Source organism: Panthera pardus, unplaced genomic scaffold (genome assembly GCF_024362965.1).
Source record: "Panthera pardus isolate Hobbes unplaced genomic scaffold, ASM2436296v1 HiC_scaffold_10, whole genome shotgun sequence".
Classification (NCBI taxonomy): Eukaryota; Metazoa; Chordata; class Mammalia; order Carnivora; family Felidae; genus Panthera; species Panthera pardus.
The window spans coordinates 35,455,066-35,464,570 of NW_026526655.1; the positions used below are offsets into that span (position 1 = coordinate 35,455,066).

General features: G+C 37.3%; 1 non-coding gene across 1 annotated transcript; it reads right to left on the bottom strand.

Moving 5' to 3' along the window:
• Nucleotides 1-2,795: 2,795 nt before the first annotated feature.
• Nucleotides 2,796-2,901, bottom strand: LOC128772676 (U6 spliceosomal RNA). The gene has a single exon (XR_008416823.1). It is a non-coding gene; the product is annotated as a U6 spliceosomal RNA (small nuclear RNA).
• Nucleotides 2,902-9,505: the final 6,604 nt, after the last annotated feature.

The following is a 9,505-nucleotide window of genomic DNA, read 5'->3' on the forward strand; positions in this document are numbered from 1 at the left end:
ACTTTATATATTTATTTGTATTTTTAATATATTTTAAATTTAACAATTGGCTCTCTCAAGCCAGTATGAGCCTGTTCTCACAAATTTGTTTATCACCATTCTCAGGGATAGAGCCTGGAGATGCTATTATTGAGAATGGGCGTCTGACAGCTCAGGTGAAGGAGAAAGTGAAGAAAACATAATTTCTAAGATAAAGTCTAAGACTGAAGAATTACAGCCAGAAATGATTCTGAGCCAAGGAGGCCACAATGGGGAGAAATTTTGGAAGGTAGCAATCTGGTTAGCAAACAGAAAATGAAGGCCTTGGATGCAGGGGCATATCCCAGACATGACAACTGATTAGACAAGGAGGAGAAAAAGATGCTGTAGTTCAAGCAGGGCAAGGATCTGCTTACTTCAGAACAGATGTGTTTCTGTCCGACATAATGATTGTCATCACCCTTCTCCACATTTGCCTCTTGTGTACTATGCTCATCTATCTTCCTGTCCCTGAGGGAACTTCAAGCATCTTTGGCAATACTGGAAAGTATTGTTCACCAGGAATTCATAGACAAGAAGTCCAAACCTGGTGTCAACATCATCGAAGCCCAATTAGGACTAATCAAGTAATTTGTTTAAGTATATTGACACTTGATAGCAATAGAAACTCTAGAAACAGACAAAATTTGGAGACCCAGATGGGTAAACAGCAGGCAGTCAGATTTGTAGAAGTCCATCAGCAGATATTAGGCTCAGAGAGAGGTTAGGACACTGGTCTAGGGAAAGAGGTGGATATAATATGAATGGCAAAAATTCCTAAGCTGAGCAATTATGTCAGAGACTTCTGATTATCTATCCAAAAATCCATTCTTTCCTTCTTACTTAGAACCTTTGTTTTATTTGGTTTGCACAACAAGGTACTAGGTAGTACTTTCTAGAAAGTTCTGTAAGAAGAGAACAAAGAGCTATGTGCCTCCTCTATCCTGCCTACTCCCCCCCCCACCCCCCATTACCTCTTTCTTGTGCTTTTTCCTTGAAAGACAGCAATGATGGCTAGTGCTTCAACAGACAATTTGGGCCATGAGGTAACCTTGAAAATAGAAACAGTACTAACGATGTTATTCTAGAAGGAAAGACAGAATCTTGGTCCCTGACCACTGAAGCTCCATCATAACATTCCTGGACTATCTACTTCTGGGTGTCTTTTATATTAGAGAAAAATAAACTTTTATCTTGTTTAAGCCACTATTGTTCACTACTTTAGTACCAAATTAAATTCTTATCTGATATAGCCAGCCAATAAGCCAGGTACCAAGGAAAAGGAAGGAAGCAGAGATGGGGATTTTATTTCAAGAATTCTAGTACAAGGTAGAAAAGAAGGAAGAAGCATAGTTACTAGGACAAGGACATGAGATAAGAGCCAAACTAGCAATACTACTTGAAGCCTACTTCTCTGAAAGAGCTACTTAAACCCAAATTCTAAAGTCACCCACCCAGCATTGCCTTTTGCCAATAAGTCAAAAGCAGGGTAGCAGATGGTCTAGAGAGAGCAGTCAAGTGCCTGGTGGCTGTGAAAAGAGAGGGGCCACCACAGGGAAGGGGGCCAGGTAGGTCATTATTCTAAAGAGTGAACTTCATTGGTAGTGAAGATTTCAGAGACATATAGAAGATTTCAAGGCATGCAAAGGTTTCATGAGAAACTGTAGTTCCCATCTAGAAGATCAACTACATTTGGCTTCTCACAGTCTGGTGATCAAACTCTCTAGGCTATCCCTGATCTGACACTACAATCCCCACCCACCAGCATGTCAGAACCAGATGTCAAGATGCCTGAAGATGGGGAGGAGAGGAGAAAGTGGAAATTCAGTTTGCAGGACAGAGATGGAGCTAGAGACAAATAAGGGATTTAAATGAAGGGCTTGAGTGCAGGAGAAAGAGAATAATGAAATGGTGCCTGCCATTAATTCTGATGAAAATTAGGAGAGTATGATTGTGTTTATCTGGAGAAATGAAAGAGAAGAGCAGTAAAAAACAGAAGTTTAGACTCACTCATTATCTTTTCAGTGCTCTGGTGTGCTATAGAATCTTATCTGACAAGGGATGATCCAAATGTCTAAAACTGATTCTTTTCTGCCTCCTTTACAATAAACAAAGCGCAATGCAAGAATATTAGTGCACTGGTGTCTGGCTTCCTCTCTACAATGTCATCCAAAATGCTGTCACCAAGAGACTTCCTATTTACCAAATTCAATTGACGTTGTTCATTCCTATATATGGCCTCCTCTGACACTGCCTTCTTTTGGAGAAGGCTCAGCTCCTCTGTGCCATCATTCAGAGTTCTCATCCAAGCTCTCCGATCACCTCCTATCCATCTCACACTGGGCACATCTTCCCTCTCCTGCCTCTGATGGTTGGTGTCCCCAGTGTTCTGGGCTCAGTCTTTTCACTTTTCAGTTTATAATCTATTTCTAGACTCCTCTCTCATGCAAGGTTTTTGTTAGCTCTCTGTATCCCAACTCCAGTATCTATATTTTCAGCTCATACCTTGTTCCTTGGCTCTAGACTTCTAGGTCCTAAATCTATATTATATGTCCTACAAATAGCTCCAACCCCATGAGTTCAAAATGAGAACTCGCCAACAACTTTGAAAGCCTTTGGAGTACAGGGCTAAGTCTCATGCATTTTCTTACAGCTTCAGTACATGGAAGTATTCAGTAAATGTTGTCAAATGACAACATGGCTGGATATTTTCAACAAACACATTTAAATGTCATTAATGTATGTATGTATGTATGTATGTATGTATGTATGTATTTATAAATATGGAATGCTTCACAAATTTGCTTCACATCCTTGTGCAGGGGCCATGTTGGTCTTCTTTGTATCTTTCCAACTTTAGTATATATGCTGTGAAGCAAGCAGTAAATATTTATTTATTTAACATTTTACTGAAATGTAATTGACATACAAAAAGTTGCACACATTTAAATTGTACAATTTGATGTTTTGCCATATGTACACTTGTTGAATGTTCACTGCAACCAAGACAGGGAGCATAGTCATACCCCCAGAAATTCCCTCTTTGTGCCCCTTTGTGATCCATCCCTCATGTCCTCCCTACCTCCCACCCCCCACTGCCAGGCAACCACTGATCCAATTTCTGTCACTATAGCCTAGTTCCCATTTTCTATAATTTTATATAAATGAACTCATATATTATGCACTCTCTTTTGGAGACTGGCTCCTTTTATTCATCATAATTATTTTAATTACTCATATTACTTCATGTATCAATAGTACATTCATTTTTATTGCTGAATGGTATTTTATTATATCTGTATACCACAATTTGTTTATTCATTCATCTATTGATGGACCTTTCTTTGTGTTGTTTCCAGTTTTTAGCAATTACAAATAAAGTTGCTATGAACATTTGTGGAAAGGTCTTTGTGTGGACATATGCTTTCCTCTCGAATAAATGAATAAGAACAGAATGACTAGATTATATGGTAGGTATATATTTAACTTTATAAGAAATTGCCAAACTTTCCCCAAAGTTTTGTACTATTTTGCATTCCCATTAGAGGTCTGTTCTAATTCCTCTACATCCTCAACAACATTTGATGTGGTCAATAGTTTTAATTTTAGCCATTCTAACGGATGCAAAGTGGTGTCTCACTGTGGTTTTAATTTGCATTTTCCTATTGACTAATACTGTTGAACATCTTTTCATGTGCTTACCTACCATTCCTATATCTTCTTTGGTGAAGTGTCTATTAATTTTCTTTGCCCATTCTTAAAATGTGTTATTTTGAGAGCTATTTTTATAGTTGATCCTTGAGCAACGTTGGGGTTAAGGGCAATAACTCCCCCACATAGCTGAAAATCTGCTTAGAACTTTTGACTCCCCCAAAACTTAACTACTAATAGCCTACTGTTAACTGGAAGCCTTACCAATAACATAATCAGTCAATTTAACACATATTTTGTATAAGTATAATATAAGCTAGAGAAAAGAAAATATTATTAAGAAAATCTTAAGGAAGGGAAATACATTATAGTATGATATTGTATTTATAAAAAAAAAGTCCATATATAAAGTAGGCCACGGTAGTTCAAATTCATGTTGTCCAAGGATCAACTGTATATTCTGAATACATTTTTTTTACCAGATATATATGAGTTGCAAATATTATTTCCCAGTCTATGGCTTGTCTGTTCACACTTTTAACTGTCTTTTGAAGAATAGAAGTTTTTAATTTTAGTGAGGTTCAAATTATTCTTTTATAGATTGTGCTTTTGATATAATTTCCAAGAAATCTTTGCCTAACCAAAGGTCACAAATATTTTCTCCTCTATTTTCTTCCAGAAATTGTATAATTTTAGCTTTTAGGTCTATGATCCATTTTGAGTTAATTTTCATATATGATGGAAGGTATGGATTCAAGTTCATTGTGATGCAAGAGGGTATTTAATTTGTTGAAACACATATAAATTTAAACAAATTATAAGAGGGCCTTTTCTTGTGAATCAGTGGAAACCTTTACTTTAAAATTCTGTAATCAAGGACAATATGCTAACAGCTCAAACTAACTGTATGCCTAATTTTTAAAAACATATTCTTTATTGTCTTTTCAAGGTGACTTATTAACTTTTTTATTTGTAGTAAAGGAATAAATCAACATTGTTTGTATCTTGTGTTCCATTGGCTTATTACCCAGTGTGAGTTCTATAAGTCTGCTTTGATTTAGATAGCTCATGGGCCTTGCAGGTAGGAGAGAAATAATAGGAAACAGGGTCGGTATGAAATGGGGATGAATGTATCTAATTGGTACCTCATTAAAATGCTAAAAACCCTTAACTTCCATATTAGAGAAACTCCAGAGTTATTGAATGAAGCATCTTTTCTGTGTGGATTTTGACCCATGCAAGAATTGAATACTTTAACAGTGTGTGTATGTCCGTGTGTTTTAGTAGGAGGCAGGAAGAAGATGGCTGATTATAGATGTTACTTCAGTTCAGTAGAGAGACAAGTCCTGGGATAGACCCATCTTTCCCCTTTGGTGTGGCTTACCAGAGCTTAATAAAATATATCTGAGATATTTGAAATGGTCTTTGAAGTCCTAAAGCCAAATGCCATGGCTCAGTAAGTCACTGGAAGAGGTATGTATATCTTTGGGTCACCATTTAGGCTAGGTGGTGGACATATGTGGATAGGTGTGTTGCTTTCAGCATCCATTCTCCACTTACCTCATTCTTCATAGCCCCCATATCTTTAGTAAGTCAGATCGTTTTATAAAAGCTGATCCCACTTCTAACTTCAGGTGTAAAGCATTGATATGTTAGCTTTATGAATGCCCCTGGCCCTTGAGATTTGTTCATGGATGGGAATGTGACATGAGTTGACTCAATGAGAGTGAATCTCAAGACTTGTACAGAAACTATCAGAAGTTTTTTCTCTACCCCTCTAAGCACTTGATAATAAAATGGTAAGAGCTGAGAGGATAGGTTCTGTCTGAAACCTAGAAATGAAGCCAACACTGTAGATGGCAGAAGGAATAGACAATGAGAAAAGTCCTTGGTGATATAATTGGGTGGCTAGATCAAACTTCACTTGACTACTTCAAGACTGCTCAACTGTGAAGGCAGTAAGTTTCCTTTTTCTTTTATGCCTGTCACTGAATGAAAGGTAAGATACAATTGGGTATATTAAGTTTGCAAGGAACTGAGATCTGTTAGGGTTTCTTCAGGTTTATTGGGATATAGCACAAAACCTTAGCAGGCCTCTCGAAAAATTGAAAATTGGTTCAAGAAACAGTTGAGATTTAGCAAATCTGTTTTTTTCAAAAATCTTCTCAGAAGTTAGAATCTAACTCTATTCAAGTGCTCTATTATACTAGTGATTTAGCTGCTTTCTGCTACAAATACTACCAGTTACCTGACTCTGTCTCACATTCAAATTTTAGTTCAGTCAGTCAGTTACAATTTCAAAATCTCTGTCAAACATCACTGGCAAATGTACAGATACCTGGCTTAATCAACTCAAGATGGAGTGTTAAAAAGCATGGCAACGAGGGGGTAAGGGAATCTTCCACAGTAAGCTGTGGGTATGGAAGTTATGCTGAGCTTTCTCAGAAAGGAGTCTGTTAGGCACCATGAATGTGCTGTCCAAGACTATGCTTTCTGGAATCCCTAAACTTATGATGGGTAGTGTGAGAGCTGAAGGAGCTGGGAAGCTGAGAGTTGGCAGAGATCTGATCATGTGTCTATGAGGACTTCTGGAATGGTCCTGTTGGCAAGTCCTGTGTAATCATATAATAAAAATGTTAAAATGTGATTTTGGTAAAAATCATATGGGAATGTAAACGCCAAGGTGATGAGGGTGGGCCCCCTACAGTGTCTCCTACGACTGTATCAACCAGCTTCCCTGCCCTTGGCTTCTGGCTGGATTCAGTTAAAAGGGAGCCCTAGTGAAAGATGCGAGAGATGGAAGAGAAAAGTCCTTCCATCTTTTTTTGTAGGCTGTTTTTTCCCCTGGCTCTTATGCTATGGGATTGCCCCAAGCTGGCTATGTTTCTTGACTGAAGGTCACTGATCTGCATTCTGGAGATCACAACTCCTCAATTCACTCTCATTGAGTCAACTCATGTCACATTCCCATCCATGAACAAATTTCAAGAGGCAGGGGCATTAACAAAGCTAACATATCAATGCTTTACACCTGAAGTTAGAAGTGGGCTCGGCTTTTATAAAAGGTGACTTTTTCCACGCGATTCTCTCCTTCTATGTTCCAGTAACCTCTTCTTGCCCTCTGCTGTTACCAGCTCTGGTCCGGCACTATCTCTTTTGGTTTCCCTATATCCTGATCACATCCTTATAAATAGTCCCCTTCTAAATAAATCTCAGTTTTTACCTACTTTGTGGCTTGTCTATTCTTTTTTCCTAACAGTGACTTTTGCTAGCAGAAGTTTTTGTTCTTGGTGAAGTAGAATTTATCATTTTTCATAATCCATGATCACTTTTGTATCCTGCCTAAAAAATATGTTGCCTATCCCCAAGTCATGAAACTATTTTCCTAGGTTCTCTTCTAAAAGCACTATGATTTTGATTTTTATTATGGATTTGGCAGATCCATGGCAAATTAATAGTTGTGTACAGTGTGAGCTAGGGTTCAATTTTTTTTTCCATATGGATAATCCACTTATTTCAATGCCATTTGTTGAAAGACTCCTATCACCATTGAATTATTTTCATTCATAGGGTTGGACTTATGTCTATCATTTTGTTATTCATTTTCTGTTTGTTACTGCTGTTGATTTGTTCCTCTGTTTATCCTTTTATGCCTTCTTCTGGATCAACTGAATATATTTTAGAATTTCTATTTCATCTATCTATTGGCTGTTTAGCTATACCTGTTCCCATTATATGTTTCAACTAATTCCTACAGGAATTATAGTATCTATCCTTAATGTTCTATGGCCTTTTAGAATTATTCTTTACTATTTTATATAAAATTACTCAGCTGTTTACCATTTCCAGTGTTCTTTATTCCTTCCTGAAGATTCATATTTCCATCTAGTATCATTTCCTACAGCCTGAAGAATGTTCTTTGTAATTCTTGTAGTACTGGACTTCTGATGATGAATCCTTTTAGTTTCTTTTTCTTAAATCTGAAAATGTTTCTATTTCATCTTCATTCTTCAAGGATATTTTCACTGGATGTAATTTTTTTTTTCTTTCAGCACCACCTTAAATATGTCACTGCACTGTATTCTAGCCTTTGTTGTTTCAGATATGAAGTTAACGATAACCAAGAGGAAATGCATTTTTCTCAGACTGCTTTCAAGACTTGTTCTTTATTTTTGTTTTTTAGCAGTTTGATTATCATGTGCTAGGTAAGGGCTTTTTCATATTGATTTTGCTAGGGGTTTCCTGAGCTGCTTCAATCTGTCAATTTATGAATTTTACCAAATTTGAAAAAATTTTGACCATGGTTTCTTTCAGTGTTCTTTTCTGCTTCATTCTCTACCATTCTCCTGGTACTGTAATTATAAATTTGTTAGATGTTTTGATATGTTTTGATATTGTCTTTCAGGTCTCTGTGTTTCTGTCCATTAATTTTTCCTTTCCTTTCCTTTTCTTTCCTTTCCTTTCCTTTCCTTTCCTTTCCTACCTCTTTCCTTCCTTCCTTCCTTCCTTCCTTCCTCCCTTGTCTATTCTTTAGAGTGAGTAATTCTATTGAGTTCACTGATTCTTTCCTCTGTCATCTCCATTCTGCTCCATCCAGTGAATGCTTTATTTTTTTACTTTTCAGTTTTAGAATTTCTATTGTTTGACTTTTTTTATACTTTTTATTTTTCTCCTGAGATTTTTTATCTTGCATGTATTTTGAGCAATTTCTTCTACCTCATTGACCATCCTTTAATAGCTGCTTTAATTCTCTTGTCTCAGGGCACCTGGGTGGCTCAGTGGGTTAAGCATCTGACTCCTGATTTCAGCTCAGGTCATGATCTCAGGGTCATGAGATCAAGTCTGGCATTGGGCTCTGAGCTGGGTGTGGAGACTGCTTAAAATTCTCTCTCTCTCCGGCTCCCTCTGCCCCTCCCCCTGCTCATGTGCACTCTCTCCCTCTCTCTAAAAAATGCTCTTGTCTCCTAATTTTAATATCTGAATAATTTGGGGTTTGATCTGCATTGATTGTTGTTTCTCTTGAGTCTGGGTCACAATTTCCTGGTTTTTATTTGTTGGGTATTTCAAACTATATCTCAGGCAATGTGATTATTATTATTATGTGGAGCCTGGATTGTATTAAATTTCTCTGAAGAAATTTTTTGTTTTATCTCAGTTGATAAATATAGATAGATTTTATTGCCCTGAAAAATCCATTAGACAAAGAGTTGCAAGTGTTTCAGTTAGAAGCCATTGAGTAGCATACATGGCAGTAGGCAGTGCCAAGATGCCAAGATGATTTGGGTGCGGTTCCCATGGTGTACTGGTATTAGTCAGGATTCTCCAATTTATCTCAATTTTGGTTGCTTTATCAGGCAATTGACTTGCTTAGGTTCATACTTCAAACCCTGTTTCTTAGGTGGGCACTCAAATCTCAGTTCAGTTCTCTTATCATTATCTAGACTTGAGGGGTCCAGCAGAGATTTGTGAAGAGTTATTTGGAGCTCTATCTAAGTACTTTCTGGGAGAATTCTCTCCATTTCTTACAGCTGTATTTCCTCACAAGACGTCTTCCGGTTCTCCAAGACAGAATAACTGGTTTCCTTTCAGAGTTCTAGCTCCTCTGCATGATGCCAACTGCAGCTTATCCCTGAGCTAAAAGTCACAAAAACGGGAAATTCACCTTAGTTCATCCTCTTCTTCCAAACCTCTACTTCTTTCCAAAATCTACCTTCTTTCTTTCACTCTCTTAGACTTGAGATTATTCTCTTATTGTATTTTTCCTGGACTTTGTAGTTATCATCTGCGGTCTGAGAGGAGTTTGTTCAGCTATTTCTAGAAGCTGAACCACTTAATT